This window comes from Anas acuta, chromosome 3 (genome assembly GCF_963932015.1).
Source record: "Anas acuta chromosome 3, bAnaAcu1.1, whole genome shotgun sequence".
NCBI lineage: Eukaryota > Metazoa > Chordata > Aves > Anseriformes > Anatidae > Anas > Anas acuta.
Genome location: NC_088981.1, coordinates 24,789,388 through 24,816,758, shown reverse-complemented (window position 1 = coordinate 24,816,758; position 27,371 = coordinate 24,789,388). Strand labels below are relative to the sequence as shown.

At 47.9% G+C, this 27,371-nt stretch overlaps 1 long non-coding RNA gene across 2 annotated transcripts in view; it reads left to right on the top strand.

Annotated features, from left to right (window-relative positions):
• LOC137853646 (uncharacterized) overlaps nucleotides 1-24,377 on the top strand; it is a 33,954-nt gene extending 9,577 nt beyond the window's left edge. The window contains exons 1-3 of one of the 2 annotated variants that reach the window (XR_011094631.1): nucleotides 5,135-5,475; nucleotides 5,586-5,694; nucleotides 16,220-24,377. This is a non-coding gene — a long non-coding RNA (uncharacterized lncRNA). Of the gene's footprint in view, nucleotides 1-5,134; nucleotides 5,476-5,585; nucleotides 5,695-16,219 lie in introns of those variants that run through there. The other variant, XR_011094630.1, reaches the window with a different exon arrangement.
• Nucleotides 24,378-27,371: the final 2,994 nt, after the last annotated feature.

Genomic DNA, 27,371 nt, shown 5'->3' with positions numbered 1-27,371 from the left:
GAACCAGCTCTGCTTTCCTGCCTATTCCATAACTGCATAGCTGTCTGTCATATTTGGCACCAGAAAACATTAAAAGTTTTTAAATACCAGGAATTCTTCTCTGTCTTTAAATGTAGACCAACAGGAATGCGATGGAAAAAGAGCAAAAGGCAACAGAGAACCGAGCCGGTCAAGTAGTTGATGTGGCTCTGCGTAGAGCATTTCTTCCTGCTTGATGAAAGGCACAAAATATCCATCCCATCTGCATCTGGAAGAACTACTGCAAGGTAGCAGGCACTGCCCCTGGCCTGCTGTGTCCTGGGATCTGGAGAGGAGCCTGGGGCTGGGGGACATGCTCAGCCTCCAGCTTTCCACATTTGCTCCAGATCGCCAGCAGATTCCAGCAGCTTGGGAGAGCTGCCTGGAGATGCCTGTGGTCTTACTTGCTAGAAATACCGTGCACCTATCGTATTCACTGAGTCTGAGCACAATAAACCGTGGTAAATCAGGCTCCTGGCTCTCTGAACGCAGACATCTCAATGAGCAGAGGCTCTCTCAAGAGATGTTTTTCCCAGCTATGAAAAGGGGAATAACTACATTACAAGAGGGGCAGTTAAATCATTTTTTTTTTTCTTTTTTTTTCTTCTTTTTTGTAAACTGCTTCGTAGCTTTGGAGAGGAAGCCATTATGGGAGTACAAATTACTCTTTATTTTTTTATTTTATTTATTGCCTCATTTTCAAATAATGAAATTCTGAACATACCTCCTCGCTAGCTGCTGAAAAATAAGGAAATGCGAGAGGATTCTTAATGATGCTAATAAAGCCAGCTGAACGCTTTGCCAAAGTATATTTTTTTATTGCAAAAATACCATTTTATAAATACAAATGGTCTTGATAGGATTGCATTGGTTGCGATACAAATTTGTTTAGAAAAATATACAGACCAAATTATTTTGTATGAAATGCTCCCTTTTTGTCTGGCTGGAATGAGGCACTTTATTTCAGAATTTCATTTTGGGATTACTTTTTTGTTGTTGTTGTTTTGGACACTTTAGTTTATATTCTATAATAAAAATACAAAAAATAAAAAAAGGAGATGTGATTTTAATGCAAGTGGAATGTATTAACATAGAGTACGTCTTGATGACCTTGTGGGTCCCTTCCAAGGCATGATATTCTACGATTCTATGATTTTGTGCCAGTGGAAACTACAATTAGTGGGAAAAATTCAGCTATACTGGTGGTCCTGTCTGCAGCCTCATTGACCTTCTCCGCTAGGGAAGAGACTGGAAGCTCACTGGAGTGTCCAAAGCAGCCTTCTTTGCTTCTTCTGCTCTATCCTTCTTGTTCTTAATGCCCTTTTTGTCTAGCAGGTAGCATGATTTGAAGCCCCGGTTCAAAGGTTTCCTTTAGGCTGAGGTGGATTAAATGGGACCTCCAAGTGGTGCATGGGTTTTTCACTTATCTTGAAGATTTGGTGATCGTGGCTGTGGGGTGTGGGTGAAAATCCATCCCTGTTGCTCCTCTCTGCCATTTGTTTCCCTCTGCCCTGCAGCACTGAGCTCGGTGGCCTTGTTTTGCTGAGGGCTGAGTGTCCAGGGCTGAGGACACTTCCAGCACACAAGGAATGCTCCTGATGCATTTTTGGGAAAAGGGATGTGGAAACACCTGCCCTTGGTAGCCACCAGGAACAGAGTGGGAAAAGGGATGAGATAAGGTGGAGCCTCACTTCTGATCGATGAGTGCTGGGGGAGCTGAGATGCTGTGAGTGGGACGGAGTCCAGGCAGAGCACTGGTGTGCTCACTGCTGAAACCCATGCTGCTCTTTTGCTTTTGCAGGAAAAAATGGATTATGTGAGTGTCCACAAAATGTGCTCTCTGTCCGGCATTGTCTGGTTTGGAGAGGCTTTTTGGGGAGGGAGGGAGCTAGCTCTCTGTGCATCAGCAAGTCGCCCTCTGAGGGTGTGCTCAGCTCATCTGTTCCAACCACCCCCCTACCACCAATGTCACCCACTAACCGTGTCCCTAAGCACCATGACCAACCTTTCCTTGAACACTCACAGGGATGGTGACTCCACCACCTCCCTGGGCAACCCGTCCCGGTGCCTGACTTCTGAAAAATAACCCATCACCCACAGAGGAATGGGTGTCTGAGGGGAGACCTCAGGGTGCCAGGTAGCACCCAGACCACAGGGCAAGCATGGGTCTGGATGGATGGGAGCACGGGCAGACTCCCAGACATCGGCATCGCTTGGCCACCCAGTCAACCCCGCTGGCACCAGGGAGCCTGGCACAAGCTGTTTGCAAGCGACTTGCCTGCCAGGATTGGTCAGCCAGAGGGAGGGATGTGCTACCTGTGGTGACGTTTATAAAAGCGCACCCCTGGACACAGCCAGACGCGAACCCCCGCCTGTCCCAGCCAGAGGCACCGGCATGTGCAGCTAACCGCTCGCTCGCACCGCAGCGCAGCCAGGGGCACCCCGCGCCCGCTGTGCTCAGAGCTGCACCGGCTTTATCTGAGCTGCCGATGTGCTTTTCCTGGAACTGAACCCCCAAAGGATGTTGCATGAAACTTGTAAACCGAAGTAAGGCCTCTTTGTCTTGTGACGCTTGTTTTAATTTTACTGTGGTCTGCCATGAAAATAATTTGTGATTAAAATTGAAAGCTCCCTTGCAGCAGCTGCCAGGGTGGGGGGTGTTGGAGGCGATTCCTCTGGGGTTACTTAACTCCCAGTCCTCGTTTTTTCCGCTTAGATCCACGTGGAAGATCTATTCCCAGATCTAGTCAGGGTAGACCGCCTTGCACTTGGCAAGGGGTGACTACCGGAGCTGTGACCAGCCCTAGGAGTCAAGGAGGAGAAAGCAGCCCTTGTACGATTTACCTTCACACTGCTGCAAGCTACCGAAACCCTTTGTAGGAGAGGAGTAAGCTTGATTTAACGAATTTACCAAAGCTCACGGGTCTGTGGTAAGAAGCCAGCACAACAGGTCTTTGTGAGAGGTGGATTTATGGCACATAAATAAGTTAGTGTGCTAATTGTAGCTGGTGTCAGAGGTAGCAGGCTAACTGCTAAAAAAAAGGGCTCGCAGGGTGATTTATTTGGGTTATTTTGCACAGACTTGTGTGAAACACGTTAATAGATCCTCTGCCTCCCTTCCCCACAGCCGTAATAGTAAGAACAATGAGCAGCATTAAGTGCAGGCTAGCCCACGTTTCCTCCCAGGAGTGCAGGGCTGCAGCAACCAGAAATCATTACACGGGGAGAGAGAAAATGACTTTTGGCTGCCTCCGAGCCCTCATGTCAGTGTTGTTCTGCAATCTCTGTGCTGAATGGAAACTGTTTCCTTTCCACAAGCTCTAAGCTTACAGACTGGGTTTCCTGCTTTCCTGTTAGTGCCTCCACCTACCCAGACAGCTCTGACACTTCAGACTTACTGATCAGCTATTTTCTACCACAGCTCTTTTAGCGAAGGTTTTACACGTTGTTGTAACAGCTGACTAAGCAGTGAGCCTGCAAGTGAAAGAAACGAATGTAGGGCTTTTTTGTTCGGCTAACTGACAAGGCTCTGCCTCAAAACGGCGAGGCATTTATCTGTGCTAGCAGCCTGCTAGGTGGACGGGCTGGCGCTCAGCGCCGCTCTGGGAGCTGGGAGGCACACTGTGCCAGGGCTCCCAGGTGGAGGAAAATGGCACCAGGATGTTTCAGATGCCTGAAGAGACTTACAACTAAAGGTACTTTGAAGTGCCGAAGAGAGACGTGCAGGGGACATTTGCATCGTGAAGCAACGATGGGAATAAATGCTGAATGTGCGCCAGCTTTAAAAATAGCATCACATGCAAAAGCAATTAATACTTAGGAGAAATTTTATAGAGACGGACTCTGTGGACCACAAATATGAAAGTAAAAAGTGATTTTCATATCAGAAAGTCTGTCATCTCAGGATGTCCCAGAATGGCACATTCTGGGGCACCGCAGTCGAGCTGGAAACAGCCAGTCAGCTCTGAACTGCCTTTATATATGTATTTATGTCTCCTGTGCTGAGTTCCCTCCGTAGCCACAGTAGTGCAGCCATTCAGAGCACATTTCCACGGTGCTTTCAGTTTTCATGCTCACTTTTGCAAATTGCTTCCAATATATCACAAAAAATGAACCAAGCCTGTCTTCAGTTAGTGATGGATGTACCTTAAAATATTCAAAGTACTCTAAAAGTTCTGATATCTTTGGTCTGATCCTTAGCCAAACTATGTCTAGCCTTGTTTCAGCCTTTGTTTTATTCAGACACTAGTGGCAAAAACATCTGTAGACTTTCACTTCAACATTTGTTTAGCTACCACCATCTGCCATAAACAGGTCTTCAATCTTACCAAGGTCAGCAGGTGGGGAAAAAGACTGGGGCATAGTCTCTTACAGGATTTAGAAACAGGGGTCATTTGTGTCACTGAACAGTGGTGGCATATTTCTTGGTGTGTCTGCACCTGTCTCCACGCTGACGTGGGCCCCAGCGGTGCTGAACAGCTAATGGCTGCGGCGTCCCTCTGGGCTGGGGAGTGGTGGCGTTGCTTTCCCCTGGGAGAAACCTCAGGGGTGAATTTTTATGCTGATGGAAAAGGCTGGGAAGGCAACTCTACAAAACAGCATGGAGTTACAGACCTTTATTCTCTGTACGAGGTGTCAGGCACGTGGCCAGGTGGACAGTTTGGAGTGTGGGGAGCTGAGAGGGATGCTCAGTACCAGAGTTTCTGCTGAAGGGGTCAATAAGCCCACTGTTGTGAGGGTGCCTTTCACGGCATGCCTGGAAAGCATTGCTGAATGTAATGCAGTATTGACACTCCAGCGAATCGATTTCTCTGAATGCCATGCCATACAGATGAGAAGCCTTTGTCAGCCAGTTTGGGTCAAGCCCATCATCGGACCTATAGCTTGTGGGAGATGAGTGCGATGGATGAAGTCATCAGGAAAGTCAAAAGGTCCTGAGTCCTTCGGGGGAGAGGTCTATGTGCAAGAGGAACAACGTATTCAGAGTAAATCAGTAAATCAAAGATGCCAGCCCTGGGCAGATGTGTCTCTGTGCTGACCCTGGTGCTGTGCAGGAGCAGAGCAGAGCGAGGTTTGGCTGGGTGCCTGTGGGAGCTTTCATGCCCTAGGTTTGAAATGTACAGTCACTGCTGGGGCAGTGGAGAAGAATAAGCATGCAGTGCAGCATGCCTTTGCTCCCCTCACCTGGAGGACAAAAGCCTGCAGTCAGAAGGATTTTTCAAAGTAGTGTGACAGGCAGGCAGAAAAAAAAGAAGGGGATTGCTGTGTCGCAGCTATTTGTTGCGTGTAAGCATATCTCTTTTTGCTGTGTTCAGATTCCATTTTCCTCAGGCCTCCCTCTGATTTCTTTATATCAGCAGATGTGCAATGGGCTCGTTAGTGTGTTCAAGAGGGAGATTTTGACTACTGCATCTGAGTAACATGCCTTCAGTCACGTATGACGGCATGCTCACTCCGGTAAGGGGCATCACTGCTTCTACAGGCGTGAGGAGGTCCCCCGTCCTCATGCCAGCTCTGCCAGGCAGCATTGTGGTTTTCCCCTTTCCCTTTATTTTTCCCCATTTCAGTCCGAGGATTTGTGAGATATTGGACAGGCTGGAGGTTCCTGTCTCTGCGGCTTGGACAAGAGAAGGAACAGGACTCATCTGGCTCAGAAACTCAGGATATTAATGACAGGTTGGTAGGCTCCCCAGTGGGGCATGCGGACCACTGCATGTACCAAAACAACTTTGGTTGCTTTTTCTGGCGTGGTATTTCAGCTCTGTGCCTTAACATGTTTGCATGGTAAGTGAGACAGGGACAGCATTTTGGAAAGTGAGAATGCAGAGATATGCGGAGATCATTGCTGTGAGAGTTCGCTTGTAGAGCTGGAAAATTAAATGAGGAGAGTATAATGAGAGTATGAAGAGTGATTTAGGAGTGTAGATGCAGCAAGGCGCTATGGCTATGGATAGATAAATAGAGCACCAATATGGATTAAATTGCAGCGTAACAGTTCTGTGCACACACGTATTATTTTATAAGCCAGGGAAGCTTAGCCCTTATACTCAGGGCTAAACGTGGCACTCCTGTGGTGGGACTGCCTACTCTCACAGGCTGTGGTGTGTTTGTGGCTTTTTAAAGATGGGAAAGGTTTAGATTTTGACATAAGCTAATCTGTTTATAGCTCCTGGATCCTTGTGTGGGAACAGACGAAACAAAGTGAAGAGCTGAGGAGAGTCTGGAAAGTCCAGAGAGGGGAGAGTGGGAGCAGGAGGTGGGAGGTGTCCATGGGCCTACATGGCGGTGAGGAGCAGCTCCGGGCAATGGGAGAGAAGCCACGAGGTTGTGGTGAGGTGACGTGGAGAAAGTGCACTGAGGCTGGGCAGGGGACCCTCCAATGGTCCTCCTCTGTACCAGGGGTTGCTGCTGGTCTGGGTCGTGTCCCCATGGCCTTCAGCAGCATGGGTCATTACCACTGCCTCCCTGTCCATGCCATAGGGCCTGGCTTACTTCTGGAGGGAGGCTGCCTAAGGCTGAGGAGGGATCTTCTCCACATAATTTGAAGTTTCAGTGTTGTTTAGAGCACTGTGTGAACAAGGGATTTGTAGCGGGATGAGCCGGTGCTGTTTCATGCTATTAATACCAGTGACATTGTAATTTTTGTTGCTGTAAAGGTGCCCAGAGCATAGGGTGGGCCCCCTTAGAATTAGAGACAATATATATATATTTAATACTGAACAAATGTGTTTTCCAGCAAGCAATCTTTGCTTCTGTTGCCATGGTCTGTCCTCCTCACAGGAAAGCATTCACTTTGGAAAGACTCGGCAGCCCTGCAGAGTGGGAAGGGCTGCTCACAAAAAAAGACAAAAAAAAAAAAAAAAAAAAGATGTAAAAAGCTGCTGCTAGAAGTAAGAGCTAGACTAATGTGGAGATGAAAGCATTTATGCAGAGCAGAGGTGGAGATTATTGGATCTGTGGAGTGGGCGGAAGTGTCCTAATGAATGAACAGAATGATGCTGGGCTGTCTCAAATAACAAAAAGGGAAGGAGGGTGTTAGGATTTGATAGTACAGACTTGGAAAAAATGAGAAGCTGAGAAGAGAAGGAAATCATGGCTAATTTAAACTGCCTTGGAGAAGCAGGTGGGAGGAAGACCTTGAACATTTGCTATACTATGATATGAAAGTAAGGAAATGGAAAAACAAGGCTTGGAAGGCAGAACAGGGGAGGGCTCTTCTCCCTCTCTCTCTCTAAAATGAACAATGCCAATTTTTATGGAGAACATTTGTGATATTATGAGAAAATACAGAGCTCCTGGAATGAACTGTCCTAAGGGATGGGCTGAGGAAAGTGGATGAAGCCAGTGGCTCCCAGAAATATGACGATGATATGATGAGTCAGAGACACTTTCAGTTGCATCGAAATATTTACTCTTTGTTTGCCTGGATTCTCAAAGCCCATGTCAAAAAAGGAGGGCAACCCTTCTTTGACAGGTTACAGTTATGCTATCAGGTAGGTGGTGCATTAAGGGGGATAAATAGCAGCCAAAGGACTTTATCAGCTCTTCCTGCTGTTACTTGTTTTGGACCAAACTCTTATTGACTTGGTTGGGTGTGCTCTGGGGTGACTGAGCAGGGAGCCTGGATGCCTTTCCCCAGTGTGTCTGTGCTTCCTTTTACTCCATGCTTAACATGGCAGAGGTGACAACTTCATTATGCAAGTTGCATGTGAGTGTGGCATCATGCCCCTCTTGCAAAGGTTTGTATCTCAAATTTTGTACAAAGAGAGAGAGAGAGATCCAGGAAAAATAGGTGCAAGCAGCCAATACAATCAGTTTCAATATATTCTCCTCTTCTCAAAAAAAAAAAAAAAAAAAAAGAGAGAGAGAGAGAGAGAGAGAACAACTCTCCAAAATAATCAAAGCTGTTAAATAACACCTACTCTGTGCAGAGGAAGTATGGCGTGATGGGACTGTAGGACAATTCCAAGGAAAACACTCAGACTGGTTTGGCCTGTAACAATGAACTGAACTGAAGGAAATGGGATGGTGCAGTATATATAGGCTGTGCTAGCAGGGAGCAGGGGAAGCAGGACCTGTTGGAGGTGCCTGGCTGGTCATGGGGTTCTGTGGTGGCTCGGCGGACGATGGGCACATGGTGCCTCTTCTGGGCTCATTGACTCACCCTCTCCCAGAGAGCATCTCCCAGCAGCCAAGTCCAGCCTAGGGCATGCAAGCAGAGTGCCGTGACCAAGGAGCCAGTTCATGTTGATCAATCAAATCAAAGCCATTGCAAAGAGGGAAGAATTTTGATTTCATCTGCAAGGGTAAATACATCTCATATTTTTTTTTCTTTGCCCTTTGCCTTACCAAATATTACCTGCTGATATTAGACAAATAATCAGTATTTCTGAAACACTGTTCACGATCCCAATACCAGCACTGAATAAAGATGTAGCACTACATATGTAAAGGCTTTCAGGCATGGCATACAAAAGTGAACTGAAGAAATCCTGTAGCTGATGAGTCCCATGTTCTGCTTCTACCTTTCCCAAGCAGCATCAATATCCCTGTTCCTAACAGGGCTGGCCCACTCAGCCACATCCCACTTCCAGGGGTATACAGACCTTCAGATGTCTTCAGATGTCTGCTCAACAACATTAGCATTTCACAGCCTGGACTAGAGTCCAGCATGGCCCAAGGCACAGTGGAGGGAAGGTAAGCAGCCTGCTTGCCTCAGGCAGCTGGAGGGAGAGTGCTGATCATATTGGGCCAAGTTACAACCCCTGCTGCAGTGTTGAAGCTCTGCAGCAGTCATGTAGAGAGACGTCATACGTACCTAGGCTGTGGGATGATGCTTGCCACTTCCATGAAGAGGTACTGTTTGAAAAGAGGGTGGTATTTGGCCTGTATGCCTTATATCAGCTGTGCATGCCGGATGGCAGGAGGGGAGGGCTTCCACTGTGGCAGACATTTTATATGTGAAAAGAGATGTAATGAAGCTCCCTAAGTTCACAGTCATTTTCTCATAGTTTACATGGAACAGGAGGTGAAAAATGTAGATTTGATTAATGTTGCTGGATCTGTTCTGAAAAAGATGTCTTTTCTATGTCTTTGTCCTTATGTGAGGAGACATTTTAGTTCCTGTGTTTCTTTTCTCTACCTCTGCAGATGAAACATATCTTTCCCTCCTGTAGTCTGTCTGCAAAAGCATTTGTAGATGATGTCCATGTGCCCTCAGTCATCCCCAGCCCCTAGCACTGCTGCTCCTGCCTATGGCTGTGCATGGGGCAGCCCTGCTCCCCCCAGCCAGCCCCCATACAGTGCTCAGTGCTGCCTCAGGATGTGTGGTGGGGAAGGGGGCATTTATAGGCACTGATACAGGGATGAGGCAGTCTTTCCCCCAGGTTTGTCACTGCTTGCAGGGAGCAGGGCAAGGACATGGTGCTGGGAGAGCTGGCATGGTGCCCTGGTGGGTGTCCAGGATGCAGGGGGCGAGATCCTGATGAAGACAGGAGCAGGATGGGAGGAACAGCCGAAATGCCAAATGCTGATGGCCTTATTTTGGTCAATATCCCGCTGAAGTCAACGGGATATCGCTCCAGGAAAAACTGGATAAGGATCTCGGGATTTGGCAGTGGGAGAGGCTCTATCTTCTTGCTGTTTACTCCCCAGCCCTCGCCTGCTGTTGGTGACTTCATGATCATTTCCAGAGCCTGCAGTAATGATGTCAGACCCAGGGGACTCGGGCTTCAGGTGGGAAATTAGCAGCAGGAGCAGATGAACGCTTTAATAAACAAAGTTCCCGTTTTCATGCAAATGCCTCTAGAAATAAGGAATGAGGGGAGTGAAAAATACGGAAATTTATGGTATAGAAGCAATGCTGTTTGGAAACAGACTTTTTATGAGTTTTCCAAGAGGTGCCAGCTGCTCTTTAATGTTTTCATTTAAGAGTTTTATGTATGAAAGCTCTAGCTTGTGTAAACAGGGAGGCTGAGAAAGTTGCGAGGATTGTTGTTAATGGTGAACCTGGAAGGCTGGGGATTTGGCTCAGACAGGACTGCGAGTATTGGTATTTGTGCAGAGCGGAGGTTTTTAGCACAGCCGGATGATGTCCCTGTTCTCTGAGCACTTCGCCCGTCCCCCTCGCTCTCATGACCACCACTAAGAGCTCCCATGTCCCTCCATCCTCCAGAGGCCTTGGAGAAGGTGGTCCTTCATCCTTCTGGGCTGAAGGGACAGCCTGCAGCTGGGGCAGCTCGATGCCAGCACCTCCCGGGGAGGCTCCCTCCCAGAAGCAGGCCCAGGCGAAGGGGCGGCCATGTTGCCCCATCCCTCTGGCCTGCTTCTGTCCCCCTCAGCACCGTGCGCTGCAGGGCTCCCTGCCTTCACCGACATCCATCACCCATCCCTATTTGTTAATCTGCTATTTTAGGGAGTGCCTATTGTGCGCTCCAATTCATGTAATTGCATTATTTGGCTGGAGAGAGTGCTGGGGCCCGTGCCACAAATAGCTTCATGCGCGTTCTGCTGGTGGGCTCCCTTTGTTTGGCAATTAGCTCTCTATGGGTGAAATGCATGGCACCATATTTAAAAAAAAAAAAAAAAAAAGTCACATAACTGAGGCCAGCACGCATAAAGCAGGCAGCTGCGCACAGAACATTTCTCAACAAGGACCTGAGCAATGATCCTGAGCTGCTCTCCATTTTGCTCTCATGTTTTTATGCAGCAGCTTTCTGTTTGCTCATCTACAGGAATACTCTGCATCTAGCCTGTCTGTTTTTGAAAAGGTGACTGTTGATGACAGCTAAGATAACAAGAGGGTGTTTTTTTATTTTTTTCCTTCATGAGAACGCCTCCGGTTCTATTAATAAAATCCTGAATCTGACTAGTCCTTCTGAGAACTCCCGGCCTCTCCTCACCCATTCAAAACTGTATTTTTAAGCTGTTGTAGGTGGATTGTCGACAATGGTTGTTATGCAAACTCTGAGCACTGGCTTCAGGAGCTTCTTGGAAACCTGCAATGAGTAATCTTTATGTTTCTGCCAGGTCTACAAGGAGGGAGGGACTGCAGTTTTGCTGCAGATAGGTTGACAAAATAAGTGTCAATTCATGACAAACTAACTGCCAAAAATATTCACATCAAACCTTGGAAACAATTAGAGAACATGATGAGAGAACATCCCTGCGACTGAAGATCCCACTGAGTACAGAGACCCTCGCCAGTAAACTGAAACTTTTTTTTTCACTTTGGGTCAGTAAAAATGATCAGACTCTTTGTTCTCTGGAGTTGCTTGTAGGGTTGTTTGTTTGTTTGTTTTGTATGCTCATAGCCGGTGGCTGTACTTGAAAGGGTATGTTTGTTTCTTCAGCTTTTGTGTGAAGTCAGCATCGGTCACATGAGCGCTTGATGAACATCATGAGGTTGTAGAGGTGCAAGATGGCCATCAACATCGGAGGAACTTTGGTCACTACTAACTTGGATTGCCAGCTGTCCTGAACAAGGAGTTAAAGAAACAGTTTCCTGATACCAGTGCTGTTCCTCTTTGCTACAAATGGGGTGGGAGGCTCCTGCACATGGACCACATTTCTCTCCCAGTGCAGGCAAGGCACGCAGATGTGTCTCCCAAGCCTGGCAGCTGTCAGTGCTCATGAAGTAAATGGAGAGATGCCAAAAAGGCTCAGGGAAGCATGTGTTGAGCTGGTAGAATCCCTTCATGTGCAGTGAGTAATTGTAGTTTCCTCCCTGATCTCAGCTCTGTTGCCATCCTCATCCCTGTGGGCTTCAGATATCGAGCTGAGTGATACAGGGAGAAGAGGGCTTTTTGGGGAAGGGGGCCCACACCAACATGAATATACCCCTCCCGAGCTGCCGTGCTTTTGGGTGGATCCCCATATGGCACCGTTTGCTATTTGACCCAGAGCTGTAACATTCTACGCTGGCTGTAATCAGGGGTTTGGCTTGGTGATACCTGTTTCCTGACTGCGATGAGCAGCTCCTGCAACTGCAGAACATGCCTGCAGCAGATGGGGTGGAGGAGGCAGCACAGCCCGGTGCGCTCCTGTGGGCCATGCTGCTGCTCCTGCTCTGAGACGTGGGGCAAGACTGAGCCAGGTCACCTCGGAGCTTGTAACAGCATCAACCAAGGTGACACAGTCTTCTCAGCTGACTACCAAGGTGTGGAGCTCCTCATATTGCTCCTCCTGCATAGGCCAGGTGACAATTTTGTCCTAAGCCGTTAGTTCTGCAGGAGGAGGTCAGCAACACTTCCCTCCTCTTTCTGTGCAGAGAAGTAAGACCATTTTGGTCTCCGAGAGATTGCTTGTAAGAGCAGTACAGCAAGCCTCACAGGCAGCTGAGGACTTGTGAGGCACTGCCAAGAGCCACGTGGGATGTGACGGGGCGATGCTGCACGCCTTCTGCTGCTGTTCTCTATAAAGCGCCCTGTGCTGTTGTTGGGCGTCACACCCAAGTACCCATAACAAGCCACATCTTTGCATCATGCTGGTAGTCACAAGATGGTAATACCCAGCAGTCCACCAGCTGGAAAGCCCCATCTCTGTGCAGTGTTGCTTTTTACTACGCTGTAGCTCATAGATCTTCAGATGGCAATCCACCCTGTGAATCTGTGTTTTCTAATGCCACGAGTCTCTGCTCTTGCCAGTCTGCTAGTTCCATCGCTCCTGCCTCCAGTGAGTCAACAGCCATCTGTGCACACTGAAAATCAAATAACTTCTGGGTTAAGAGGGCTTTTTGTCATTTATAATGAATCCCTCTGCGTCACCCTATGTGGTACCTACTGACGTCCAAGATTAAATCAAGAGAAAAGAGTGCGATCTGAAGCCACCCACAGCAGCCTGGTATCACCTTTCCGTCTCAGCTGCACTTCGGCAGGCTAGCTGAAACAAGGCAGTTTTCTCTGTGCTTGGTGCCAAACACTATTCTTACTGAAGCAGAGGGAAGTTTTGTTTTTCCCTAAATAGGAATGATTTGGCCTTCGGTGGTGCTCAACTGGAAAGAATCCAATGCTTTTCTGATCTTGTCAGAATGGCTGAGATGATCATAAATCAGAAGGGCTGCTCCAGAAATATTTTCCCTGGGCTTGATTCTCCGTCCCACCATGCTGGTATAATGAAAAGAAAAATTGAGCCCACCAATGGTTTAATTTTGCAGATAACCACTCTGTTTCCAGGCAATCTTTGTGATTAATTTTTCTCACAGTCTGTCTTTTTTCAGTTTGTCTCATAGGGCCATTCAGGGTTGTTTTTTTTTTTTTTCTTTTCTTTCTTTCATTCTTTTTTTTTTTTTTTTTTCCTCCTCTCCCCTTCCATATGGGGAAGAATAAAGTGAAGAAACAACATTTTCAGAGAAGAAAGACTTGGAAAGAGCTGTTGTTTTCTGGGAGTCTGCTACAGCTGTTAATTTGTGGAAAACCTCAGTGGAAAGTAAGCAATATGGCAGCATCACTTTACACGAGAATTTGGCAATGGCTTTGCTCCAAACTGTGGCTGATTTAGGTTCTTGGCTTGCACAGCCAAAGCTTCATGTAGTGTCATGCTTTTTTATAGATAATGTTGATGCAGCTGTGGAAGGCTATGATGTTCTTTTTTTTCTTTTTTTTTTTTTTTTTTTTTTAACGTGGAATTGTCGTCATTCAATCAAGCTTAAGTATCGTGGAGCTGTGATGTTGTTTGTCTTTGCTTGTTAGATGTTGGCGGGTGAGTCCAGGATGGGCTGAGATGTTGTTTGGGAAAGAAGAAAAGGCTCCCTCCCTTCCTCCTTGCCTTCTCCGCAGAAATACACACAGACCAAAACTTCCATCCAAAAAGGCAGGAACGCTGAGAAAAATTGGAGCTGGACTCGAATGCTGTGGGCTGGGTCCCCTCTGCCTCTCCAAAGCACGCACGCTCTCCTCTTCCTGTAGACTTTGTTCCTCTCCAGCATCTGTCATGCATAGTTGGTGGCATACCAAGATTTTGAATACTGTACCGAGTGCAATAACCTCTTTTTTCTTGGATGGACATTTTGTTTGCGGAGAATACAGCATGGTGCTCAGCTGTCTGGGCAGAAATGAACATTGAATGAAATGAAATTTTCTGCTATGTGACATCTATTAGATCCGAGATAAGTTTTCCAGTAGAAATGTCCAATTATTTAAACCTCTCTAGTAGATGAAAGAGCTTTTGACAATCTGTTTTGCTGAAAAGCCCTGCAATTCATTTGGCGTAGATTAGATGACCTATTAGAAATTAGAAAAGGGGAAAGGGTTTCTAATTAATGTCAGACCAGCTGTTAACTTGGGGAGTATCGCTAAGTGGTAGCAGCACAAGACAACTCCTTCAGCTATTTATGTGGTGACGATTCATGTGTGCATTGTAATGTGTGCCTGCAGCCTTCTGTGCGGCGTGTTGCACAAACACGTAGCTGTGCCTGGTTGCGGGGACCAGAAACTCGAGTTCCCCACAGCAGGTAACATAACAGCATCCCCTGAACATGCTGCTTCTCAGAAGCTCTGCCTCCTTTTATGAATGGGTAAGCCCCATGTTTTTCCAGTGCTGTCTTGTCACGTAATGACTGACTCACTCACCTCCTTATCTCTGGGCCATATGACTTACTTTGATTATATCTTCCTTGCCAACTTGGCTAGATATCGTGTTTCTTTCCCTGAGGGTGACTTAGGGCAGAATCCTTGAATCCTTAAGAGTTTCCCGTAGCATCTGGAAAGAAGAGGAAAACCAGAGATGGGCCAGAAAGAGGCAGGCAGAGAAAGATGAAAGAATTTGGGGGCGAGAAGCGTTCACTTTTGGAATGAAGCTTCCTTCTAGTTGGCCTAAGGCGGAGCAATTTACACTTTCTGGCAACATGCGGGATGGCCCAGCCCCTGCTCCTAGGAGTAAACATTTCAAAGGTGCCTGCAGGGCCCCCTATTTATGCTTTTATAAGCTACTTAGCGACCTTTGAGTCTCAGGCTACATCCCCGTTGCCTGTAGCAGGGTTAGCTTTAAGTGTTGGTGTCTTGTGGAGATACCTGAGCCCAGCTGAGGAAGGTCTGCTGCTAGAAGTAGTTTACCCACAGCAGTGCATATGTCGCAGCGCTGGACCTGCCTGCTGCGATACCTTGTCCTGTGCCAACTCCTCTTTAAAGCATCTGTGCATCGAAGGCGTTCACTGCAACCCTGCCTCCTCTGCAGCCTCCCGCTGAGGCTCAAGGACATAAGCGCCAGTCACAGCAGAGCAGGGTGTTTGGGAGCTGGAGCCACCTCGGTGCTTTGAAAGCTTTGTGTATGGCTGAACCCACATTCCCCGTTAGCCCTGCTAAATACTTTCCTGTTTTCCTCTCTCCCCTTGAACTCACACCGCAGTTTTAACCAAGTATCGTGTTTTGCTTTTAATGACAGAGCAAAGGTGCCAAAATATTTCAGTAGCTCCCCTAGGAACATCTGCAACTTCTTTAGCTAGTATTTTCACAGCTGGCCAGAACTTTGTTATTTTTGAATGCTAATGGTACCGAATCTGGGATCCTGAAGGAGAACAATGGCTAATTTCCTTGCATCGGAATTTAGAAGTTACAAAAATCTACACTAGCAGCTTTGAATAAATGCCCAGGTCAGAGCAAAAGGGGAGTTTGTCCTCTGAAAGACAAACTCGCTAAACTCCAGGCAGAGCTTAGACTGGCCCTCAGACATAGGACAAAATTGGTGTTTGGAGCCACCAGGATCAAAACTTACAGACAGTTCAGCTGGCAGAGCTACTGCTGCTGAGATTCATGCAGCCCGCGTGACAGGATCTCCATCTGATCACTGCCTCCAGTGTGGTTTCTGTCATCTTCGATGGAAATGGGAAGAGTAAAATCTTGCAGCTCTAACATGGGAATGCGCTCCTGGAACAGGAACTAGGTCTGGGATTTTGAACTTCCACCCAGCAAAATTTCCATGGACCTTTAATTGCAGCTGTGATTTATTACCTGCTGGCTGTGCTTAGTTGGTCTAAAAGTGAAAATCAGCCGAACGTGTTTAATCAGTGTATCGATCTGTCACTTGTACTCTCTGTGCTGCACCCTCTTCACTCCCTACACTGATCTAGCAAAGTGTGATAATACATATAGATATATATATATATGCTGGAAGTGTTCCAGTTTTATTTAACCACTAGTAAATCTATTACAACCAAAGACGCTCTAGACTCGGCTCTTTACCCAATTGTGTTTTTTTTTTCCTACAGAAGCATTACCTTGGACTCCTGCTGGTGTGGAGCCCTTCCTCCTCTGCTCTCAGCACTGCACAGCAGGGCACTGCTTGTGCACCCACAGCTGCACCCTGACCCCCAGTGAGTAGCAGACTGTACCCTGCTTAAGAGGGGAGGCAGGCCTGCAGCCGTGATCTGAACAAGTCTGAGAGTGGCGCTTGCAGGCTGAGAAGCAGAGGAGCGCATCAGGCCGCACGTTTCCTCAGGATGTCTCATCTCAGCAGCGGTGTCTTCTGCTGACGATACGGGTGGGCTGCAAAGTGCCACCGCCTGTGTCTGCATTTGGAGAAGTCCCCGTGATGGTCCACCTTCTGGGGCAGACAGAGCTGCCATGTGAAGGATATGGGCAGCGTAGGATGGTGTTACGTGCTGCTTCCTGGAGGCGGAAGATACTGCTTCCCGATGGCATCGCTTCCCAAACTCCGTATCTGCAGATGGCCCCGTGCCAGTGCTTCGGAGCACTGATTAGATCTGAATGTGAGACTTCCCACAATTCAGGGGAAACTGCGAGGTGGAGCAGGGCCTGGGGTTCCTGCTCAGGCTCGTTCCTGACATGCGCAGGTATTCCTAGCAGGCTGCTGCTGCTGGCTGAGGGACCCCTATCTCCCTCGCCTGCACTGGGCCCACAAAATCGTAATTCCCTCAGATGCAGTAGGATTTCTTTCCGTGTACCTGTGAGTGGGAGGAGGATATGGCTTGTCACTTTTTTTTTTCCCACTCTCACGCCAATTTTGGTGCAATATAACGGGCCTGCCCTGTCAAACTCAGAGGGATTTTGCCATTAATTGCAACTCAAGCAGGGATATTGCTGAACGTGATAAAATCCAACAGAAATCTTTAAAACTCCCCAGATCACCGCCTTTGCTGCAGTTAATTTTCTGTCCATGACTTTTCGACAAAATCCTATACAGCTAAAACATGCAATTCAAGAAGCCTTACTGCCTTGACCTAAGCGCTAAGGCATTGCACAAGCTGCCTGCCAGATACCACAGCCCCCGCCGTTACCGACAGGTAATTAGGTCACCACTTGTGAACTTTTGACACGCACAGACTTACGGCCTGATAACGTGGATGCCCTCGAGCAAGTCAGGGCAATCGGCTTATCGCCATGAATCTAAGGAGCATTGAACTCTAAACAGTCATTTAGAGTAAGATGGCTTCAGTCCCCGGTGCTTTAATCCTACCCGAAGGCACACGACTTGTCTGGGGGATGTCTTGCTGGAGATGCCTGAGGGAACTGAGGGAGCAGCTGTGCTGTTGCAGGATCATGCATGGGCGCTCGCTTGGGTCTGCATGGACACGTCTGCAGAGCCTGTTTTGCACGGGCTTTAGCACATCAGGAGACATTTATATCTCTGTGCCACAACGAGCCCTCAGAGGCAAGGCAGGACCGTGACAGAAGATGGTGGCTAAGGACCAAGCCTGGAGGAGCTGTGGTTCCAGGTGTGCACGAGAGCCTCTGTGGGAGGTGTCCTAAAAATGTCTGCTGTCATCTTTCGTAAGTGGAAAATGCCGGAGATGATCAGCTCACCTCCCTCTCACCTTGCTTTATTTGTGTATTCTGCATATTTTTTTCCTCGTCCTGCATCTCGGGGCACTTTCCCATCGGCTCACGCTGTTATGTCACTCTCCAGTGGGTGAACTCAGTCCGACCAGGAAACACTGAAGGAAAATGAGATGCAGATGTGCTAACTGCATTCATATTCCCCTTCACTGCAGTTGCTGCTGGAGAGCTTGGACTGCTGCTTTGACTTTGTTCCTCCGCGGAGCGCGCTCGCATTAAAATGTCAATCTTATCTGCGTTTCAGTTCAGTGTGCCTGCCCCTGCGGAACAGATTGTTCAATGCACTTACATCCTCCCCAGTCGCCCTCCAAGGGGATGACTCAGTCTGTAACACAGCACATCTGCTTGGGACTACAGAGGACACTGGAACCTAGCAGGGGCTTGGATCTGCCGCTCAGTTATGTCATGTCTGAGCATCGCCTGTTTGTGCGTTTTCAGAAAACCCAGATAAAAGAATATGAAAGGAGAAGACTAAAAAAAAAAAAAAAAAAAAAAAGGTTTTCTCCATAAATTAATAGTGACCTCAAAGCTCCCATGCTGGAAAAATCGCTATGTGATGCAATGCCAGTAAAATAGAAGCAACTGTCACTTCACAGAAAAAGCAGTTATATTTCTGATTAATTGCTGTGTTTTTTGAGGTTTCAGTAAAAATGGCTGCTGATTATTTCTGAAACTTATGATGACTGTCTTAGTGCATAACCCCTTCTTAACATCAATTTGGCAAACAGAAAAGGAAATATATCATACGATATTCCGCTTGTAGGGCCAAGTTCTGTCATCTATCTGCTCGCAAAGCCTCTGTTGACTGCCTTGGGATTTCTCCTTGCAGAATGATGGCAGGACATGATCCAGACCCAATATAAATGTAACATATGAACCAGTATATCTTCAGATGGAGAAAACGTGTGTGGAATTTCCCTGTGCTATCTTGTGCATGCTTTATAGGGCAACTACATCCACAGTTATTGAAAAGAAGCACAGACGTCTGTGGTTAGACATCAATGACTTGTGGGAGGGAAAAGAGGGAAACTGGAAGACTTAGAATTTGTGCTTGATTGGTTTACTGAGAAATACAAGGCGAGAGAAATGAAAACAGTTCAGAATAGCACTGTAAAGAGGGGAAATTGGCATTGCTGGCAACACTGATGAAATGTAATGTCCTTGCCAGGAGAGTATAAATTATGGGTTTCCTGATAGAAAATGTTGATGAGGCCAGTAGGGGGGAGAGTCTGAGGAAAATGTATGCCTGTGGAAACTGATTTTTATTTTGGTGATGACTGAAAATAGCCATGAAGCCTGGAACTTGTAAACCTGGGAATCCTGAAATTAATAACTTTTAAGAGTTAACTGTTGGAGAGTGCCGTCCCCACGAGGACCGTTATTTGCTTTTCAGGTTTTGCATATCCTTGCCTATTTTAAGTGCTCAGACTCACTGCTGCCCATATAGCATCCTGTGAAGCAGTGGTTATCCAAGATAGCAGCCTTCATTTAAACAGCAATCGAGGTGGCTGCAGGAAGTGCTGGTGGCGACGGGGTGTTTGCTTAGTGGCTCTGCTCTGGGTAGGTTTTATGTTGCACACATCTCTGCACCACCTGATTTACGCCTGCCTTAGGTGTGCTGTGTGCCACCTCCATCTGTCCTGTGCTGTTTTTTTCTAGTGCTCTCTTTGCAGGAAGAAATGTATACAATATAGTACTGTGCTTCTGTAGAGTTTCTTGCTTAAATCTATATCATGGGACACATTGAAGCTCTGGAGGTCTCCTGTCCAAACCCCTGCTCAAAGCAAGTCTAGCTTTACAGTGAGACCACACTTTCCAGGGCCTTGCTCAGGCACACTCTGAATATCTCCAAAGATGGAGATTTCAAAGTTTCCCTGGGCTGTAGGCTTGCTTCATCAAGTAGGATGATCCTTCTTTATAACATTCAGTGCTTGGTGCTGATCCAGATTTGAGGCCTTTACAACAGAGGATGCTATTTATCGCCTTTGGGGCAGGCTTTGGCTGCTTGAGTAGAAGCAGATGAAGGAAGGTTTTCTTGGCCTGACAGCAAACCTCAGTGTCAGCCCCAAGAAACTTGATCTAAAGAGTTTTCCACAAAGGCGAGCCTCGGGCTACCTGGCAGAAAGAAAGAGGCTCCTGCGGGGAATGGTTCAGAGCACCTCTGTGAAGCTCCTCCTTTGAAATGCCCTCCAGAAGCACTTGTCTATCCTCAGCGATAACAGAAGAGGCACAGGAAGATCAGCTTCCCCTCTGCTTCCTCTGTGCACCAACCAGCGAGCCACCCACCACTAAGCCTGAAATTTGCTCCCTTTTTCTCTTCATCTGGACGGAAAGCTATGGAGATCTGGCAGGGCAAGGGGGAGAAAGGTGCTGTTTAAGAGCAACATTTCAACAGCTTGGCTTTGTATACAATAATAATGCTGCTGAGTCACCAGCCCTTCAGCTCCTCATCCTGTGCACGGGTTGTGACCGTCCTTCAGCGGACTCTGGAATTTGTTGAGAAAGAGCAGTATTTGCAAGCAGCCACTGCTTTGCATTGCCTGGGAGCTGAAAAGTCTCTGTTTTACCAGGTATCCCCCCAGCAAAATTGCAAACCAAACCTGCTGCAGTTGCACTTGGTGGCTCTTCTCTTCAAACGCAGTCCTGCTGATGGCGAGATCTGTGCTTAGTGTTCCTGGCAGATAGGGCAGGGCCCCCTGTCTACTCATTTTGGAGGAAAAAATAATTTGTGATGGCAAGATGGTCGTTTGCTCTATGGCGGGATTTGATGCTGTAGTGAAATACCACAAGGTGCTGTCCTGGTGTCCTGGTGTCCTGCCAGTGCAGCAGTGTCCCCTCGGCACGGTGCTCCCCTTCCACGGCACTTCTGGCCTGGCTTCCCGAGAGAAGGAGGCCTGTGGGGTCTTGTTTTGCATGAGTGTTGGAGAAAGTCCCTGACAAAGATCTTTCAGCTGTTGGCAGCTCTCAATCAAATTTGTTAGCAGGGTGGAGATCTCGGCAACTTTATGTTCTTACAAGTTTAGTGAAAATAAACAGCCAGGTAAAGAGGAGACAAGGCCTCCTTGATAATTCCTGCTGTGGGAAAGGCAGGAGCTGCTATCTCGCTACGCATCTGGATGGGAGACACAAAGCTCCAGGGTTTTCCCTGGCTGTGGAGCTATTTGTTTATTTCCCCAGTCCAAGTCAAGGCAAAGCACTGTGCAGTGAGATGAGGAGCTCAGGGGGCTGGTTTCACATCTGCCTTAAAGATGGCTGTGCTGTAAATGCCGTGCTCGGTTCGCAGGCTGCCTTCTCGCTAGGCCCCTTTGGGTTTCTTCACTGTCCTCTGCAGAAAGGGCCTGTTCTTGAAGTGTGTGCATATCTCTCTTCTGGCTTCTGGCAAACAAGTTTTCTTCTTCTTCTTTTTTTTTTTTTTTTTTTTTTTTTTTTAAACAGAGCACAAATGATTACCCAGAGTCAACTGTCTCTGGCCTCCTGTCTGCAGAATCTCTTTTATGAAGTAAATGTTTATGCTTTCAGACTCCCTCTAGGCCTGTATAATCATTCAGCACATGGCTGCAGGATAAATCTGTTCTTGCAGTTAGCAAAGGAGTAAATGCATTCTCCAAAATCCTCAACGAAACCACGAGAATTGGAGGGACACCAAACCAAAACATTCTTTTCATTTAGGCTGTTAGAGCTGCTGGGAAACTGGATACTTTGCAGAGGAATTGGCTTTTTTTTTTTTTTTTCCCTTCACTGCTTTTTTTTTTTTTTTTTTTTTTTTTTTTTCCTTGAAGTCTGTAGCAATGGAATGAGTGAATTATTTCCTGGGGCAGCTGCTGTGTAACATCCAATACTTTATTCTTTGAGCTTGCAAAAATAAATGCGTCAAGAGGAAGAAAGTGGCAAGCTGCTTGGGGTTCCAGAGGAGCAGGCAGCTCTGGAGATTTCACCTTTGTTTTTGTGGCATGTGCTAGGTATGTCCCTCATCTCTTTCAGCTTCTGCAGGCGCCACCTGCCCCTTGTTCTTCTCCAAGAAATAGACGAAGTAAATCTGAGACACGGGGCCTCCAGGGAGTGCCTGGGGAAGGAGCGAAATAGCGGGCAGTAGGAAGAGAGAGACCCTCGTACCTCTTCAAGGGATGGAGATGGAAGATTGAAAAAAGCCTCACGTGTCTGAGCAGCTGGTGCAGGCTGCCAGCCATCGTGCCTTACTGGTGACACATGCCTCCATCAGCAGACGTCCCCGCATGAGTTAAAGGAACAAAAAAAAAAAAGTGTGCTACAAGTGCCTGAGCCCAGTCCCTCCCGGTGCTGGCTGTGGGGCCAGCTGGCAGGCCTTCCCCCTCAAACTGTGCTTACGCTGAAGAGGCACCCGGCTATTTTCTGAAGGGTTAAATTTGCTGTGGGTCTCCCCTGGAGAGCTTCCTCTGCAGATGGAGGAAGGCTTTGATCTCTGCTTCCCAGGACCCCCTTCCTGCCCTGCTTTCCTTCATCGTTAGTTTTACTGCCCTGCTTCAGTGCTCCGGGGGGCTGCCTGGGACCAGCAGGGTCCCACGCCGTGGTGCAGCCTGCCCTGTGCCTCTGGGAGTGGCATGCAGCCTCCTCCACCTCCTCTGCTCCCTCCTCGCAGGCTGAGGCAAGGCTGTGCAGCTCCTGGAAACCCCCATGGCCGTGCTGAGTCACGCTGTCCGAGGACATAGCTGGTCCTCTGTCTATCTAGCCGGTCTGGATCAATGCTATCACAGGGACTTTGGGCATCTGCGAGCAGCACGAAGCCGTGTGCTGCAGCTGTTGCATTTCAAAGGAGCACTTACGGACCACATTTCTCTGCTCCTTGAAATATCAGAGGGGTCTTCGCTATTTCATACATTTAATGCAAATAAATAAATAAATAAATGATTCTCTCCTTCTTCATCTCAGAGGTAGGTGTGGCAGAACTCAAGCTTGGGGCTATCTTTCGGGGTTTGAGGAGGAAAGCATATATCAGTGGGTGTCTGTCATCTGTCCTGTGCCTTTATAAAGTCCCCAATATACCCTGATTGGGACCTTTTTGGGGTATAAAGATGAGTGGTACCAACGCATTGCCATGTAAACCCAATCCAGAGGCCCCAGCAGTGTGTGGGGCAGCAGCAGGGCATGCACTGCACGGTGATTTCCATAGTGTGTGATGTAAGACACCCCCTTCCCCCCTTTATTTTTCAGCTTCTCTCTTCCCACCTGTGAAATAAGACATCTTTTTGTCTTTGGAAAAGGCTTTAGATACACTGAGGAGCGGTGCTTTCTTCACTTGTGTTTCTGTACCTGAATAATTTCTGGGTTGGCAGGTGTCAAGTGGTATTTTGTATTGTCTGTGGAGGCTGGGAAGAGAGAGAAGGATATCATTTGGGGAACAGGTGACCTGTGTCTGGCCTTCTAAGATCCTTTCTCAGAGCACATTAACAAAATGCACAGACAGAAACTTCCTGGCCAGTATGTTTGCTTCCTTATAGCAATATATTAAGTGAAGTGCTTTGGAGAAGGAAAATACAGAAATGAAAGAAAGAAAAAAAAAAAAGATGAAATCAATAAATTAGTATCATATTAATAAGTAATCACTTCATCCGCTGAATGAAGGTTTAGACAAACATTCGACAGGAAAGGAGGGTGCCTGGGAAGGAAAGCAGTGCTGGAATTAAGTGTAACCAGATGAGAAGTGCCATTATCTTTCTGAACAACATGCACACATCTCCAGCGATAGTCCAAAATGTTGTCACTTACCGTAACACTAGCACAGTTGTTGGGGACACTGCTTTGGCAAGCTGTAGGCTTCTTTATTTATGAGAGGGCAATTTATTATGTTATGGGAAGGGTATGCAATGAGACGTGCACATTTCTTAAATTAAGAAAGTCCTTTTTTTAGTCCTGAAGTGGGTGGAACTCAAAAAGACAGACATGGAAAATCTCTGCTTATGTGCAACATCCTGACAAGCCATGTAGAGGACACAAAATGTCGGGGTGCCTCACCCCAGACCTGGCACTGCTTTGCTGGGTGACCTTGGGTAAGTCACTTGCTGTCACTGTCCTTTTGTCTCCTCCATAAGTGGGATAAACTATGCTGGAGCAGATGTTAGTGTGCTAAACGCAGGACCCAGAAGTCACTGTCACAAGGAAAATACCATGATATTACAAGGAGGTGACCTTCTCCAGCAGTTCAGTGATGGTCCTTGAAGTGACAAGGAGGAGAAATAATAAAAAGGGCAAGGTTGGGAGTGGAAGACCAAAGCCCTACCAAGATCACTGTCATCATATTGGCATGGGCAGCTGTCCCATGGGGCTGGCTTGGGGGTTAAGTCCGCTGGGTCAGCGTCCTGGGCTGGTGGGCTTCCTAACTGTGGCCTGAGCCTCTCTGTGCTATCCAGCTGTCCTCCACAGACACTGCTGCTGCTCCTGAGCACAGCACTGCCCCAGATGTACTGGCTGGTGAGAGTCTCGTCCTAAATCAATCTTCAAAACAAAGCTAGTATGCCAGAGACCCCAGCGCATTCGCTGAAAGTAATAGTTTTCAAATGCTTCCATAAAATGTCACAGCTGGAGCTTGAAAAGGCATTTTATGGCTTGGTGTGTCGCTTTACAAGCAAAGAGCAGGAATGACTGTACGCCGTGTATGGATGTGCTTGTAAGAGCGGGGAAATCTGGGTGTGTGGATCGTGATCCTGTGTGGAAGTGCGTGAAGCAAACCGAGCGTGTCCTTGGGAATTAGAGTAAAAATAACCCATGACCTTTCTCTAATGAGCTGTGTGAAAGGTTGGTAGTGATGGCCAACACACTGCGCTTGTCATAACAGCATCTCGCAGCCTGTTTCACAGCGGGACTCACAGCAGGAGCTCCCTCGTCCTGATTTCTCCATCCATTTCCAGAATAGCATTCGTTCTGTGCTGAGTCCTTTAACTGCACCCATCATCACGGCTGCAAATTGCTTTCTGCGATATCTGAGTGCTCGTGGCATCCCCAGGCTCGTTGTCTCCCCGTGTATAACGTGTCCCATCTGATATCCTTGTCTTCTCTTGCCTTTCACATGATTAACCCGGGACTTACAGTCCCAGGGCCATGCATAAAGACGTGTGTGCCACCACGAGCTTCAGTGTGCAGCAGTGTGCTGAGCATCGCCAGGGGGCTGGAGGCTGGAGGGTTACAAAACGCTGTGTGGCCATCCAGTAAGTCCCAACAGCGAGCAGTGCTGCACAGCGTCTTTCTCAGAGGCAGCTGCGTTCTCCTGGAGTGTCTAATACAGGGTAGTGATGAGCATCTGACCCACTTCCACATGTCAGGCAAATCACCTCCAATATTTCAGGCCAGTGTGAGTGAAGAAAATCTGCGCAGTCCTTATGAGGCCACTGTGCTGGCACACCATCACTAATAACAGACTTTTTACCTGAAATGCCAGTGCGTACTTGGTTTTCATTCCTGGTAATCATGTTTTTCTCCCCTCCACTCTCCGCAGAGGTAGTATTTCATAACTGCGAGAGCTGCAATAACTACGAGACCTCTGGCTTTAAAGGAAATGTTTTGTGCAGCGGGGAAATGCCCTCCAGTTCCACAGACAGCATGTATACCCATGTGAGAAGCAAAACAAGCAGTCATTAAAGCTTTCTGCAGAAATTTGGGAAGTGGGCTTCTCTTTTTGTGTGTGTTTCTTTTCAAAGACTGATGAGGCTTAGCACAGAGAGGAATGGCCCGAGCAAGGGGCTTTTGTAGTTTGCTCAATGTGCCTGTGGGAGAGCGTGTGAGAAGAGGAAGGAAGAGCTCTCCTTCAGCTGCTGCAGAGCATGGGCTCTGCTCAAGCCCTCGGAGGTAGCCCCTATGCTTGTGGCCGGAGGAGAGAAGGATGGCCACTTCAGCATCTCCAGCGATGGCAGTTCTGCTGACGGTATTGCTAATCAGCTGTTTTTCAGCAACCTTAGCAAGTCAGCCTGTCAGAGGAGAGACATTTCTTCTGCTACGTAAGGGGCTGTGGTCTGCTCTCACGCCGCTCAGTTGTGCTGCTGAATGCTTATTAGGTATATTTGCACTGACAGTGCTAAATCTCTCCAGTTTGGGGGCAGCTTCATCTTCTGTCAGGCACTATTGGGTGATTCAGAGGATCCGTGCTGCCCCATGCAAGCTGTATATTGATCCAGGCCTGTGTTGCTTCCCCAGCTTTCCCTGCCACCCAAAACCCAAATCTTGTCCCTCCTGGGGCCCTGGGGCTGGCGAGGAGCAAGCCTCTGCCCAGAGAGTCCTGTGGGCTGGCTCCCATTGGCCTCCTGGGATGCTCGGGGCCACAAACCTCTCTGCTGGTCGGGCTGCAGCACATGGTGTCAAGCACGAGGATATATCTGATAAAGCAGAGCTTATTAGGAAATCGAAGCAAAGCCATGCAGCAAATGTAGCCTGCCCTAGGTTTTCTGAAACCAAGTCCTGTCCTTGGTGTGGGAGCTTGCCTGGTGCCTTCAGAAGGGTTTCAGACATCAGGTGCCCTGGCTGGTGCCCAGTTTGGTCCCTGGTGCCACCGGGACCCACCTCCTTCGTGGCTGTGCATCCCCCTGCTGCCAGCTTTGAGCTCCCCCCACGAGCTGGCCGTGTTCAGCCAACACGGCCGAGTTGTTCCTGCTCAGCTGAATCACAGCGTTTCGGCCTGCGAGCCGGGGCCATGTCTAGACAGTCAATTACTCTCTGCTCTCCTGTCTCTTAAGAAACTTTCAGTGCAAATGTCTTCTTTGACCTTGCATGTATAATTATTTATCTTCCCTATAAATAATGGATTTCTCAGTTGCTGCCTGGTGCTGATTCATTAATATTTTGTTACTTCCTTGAGTTCAAACACACTTGCAGTCTTTCCAATCTCCTCTCGTACTAAAGCCTTATTCCTTTGCATTCTTGCTAGCTCTTTTCCCTCAGCTGATACTCCCAAATTTGCTGTAATCCCACTCACTTTACCTGTAGCTGACAATACCTGGGCTATCACGCCACCCCAGTTTAGTTCATGAAGAACAGGATGATTTGCATTTTCCCCCGCTCAGCTCTGCAGACTCAGACAATCTCCTTTTTGTATTTGCCACCATCATACCAAGGCCGTTTTACGTAAAGGAAAACACTGCGTAGGGCTGCAGGGTGAGAGCAAACCCCGGGGACGAGCACACGTGTATGTCTGGGGGCAGGAGCGGCGCCCCATGGAGCTCAGCGCAGCTCCGTAAAGGCCCCCTCAGGCGCTCCTCTAATTGAGATGCTTAGTCTGGGTAATTAGTAAGGGTGCTAATCGTCCGTTTTTAAGATCTCATCTTTCTCACGTTGCAAATTGGTTGGTGCAGAGAGGAAAACGCAGAGGAACTGTAGGCCCGTCTCTGCAGAGAGCTCGCTGAGGAGATGGTGTTTGAGAAGTGTGGTAAATTCACCGTAACCTGCCCAACGCTTGGCCATGGGCCGTCCATCCCCGCCTGGCCGGGGGGAGCAGAGTGCCAGCACTGCAGCTCTGTTTCAGGAAGCCAATACTGGGATGAAGAGGCGGAGGCAGAGATCTCACGGCCCCACACACCGCACAGCTTCACAGTGCCCCGCGTGCGA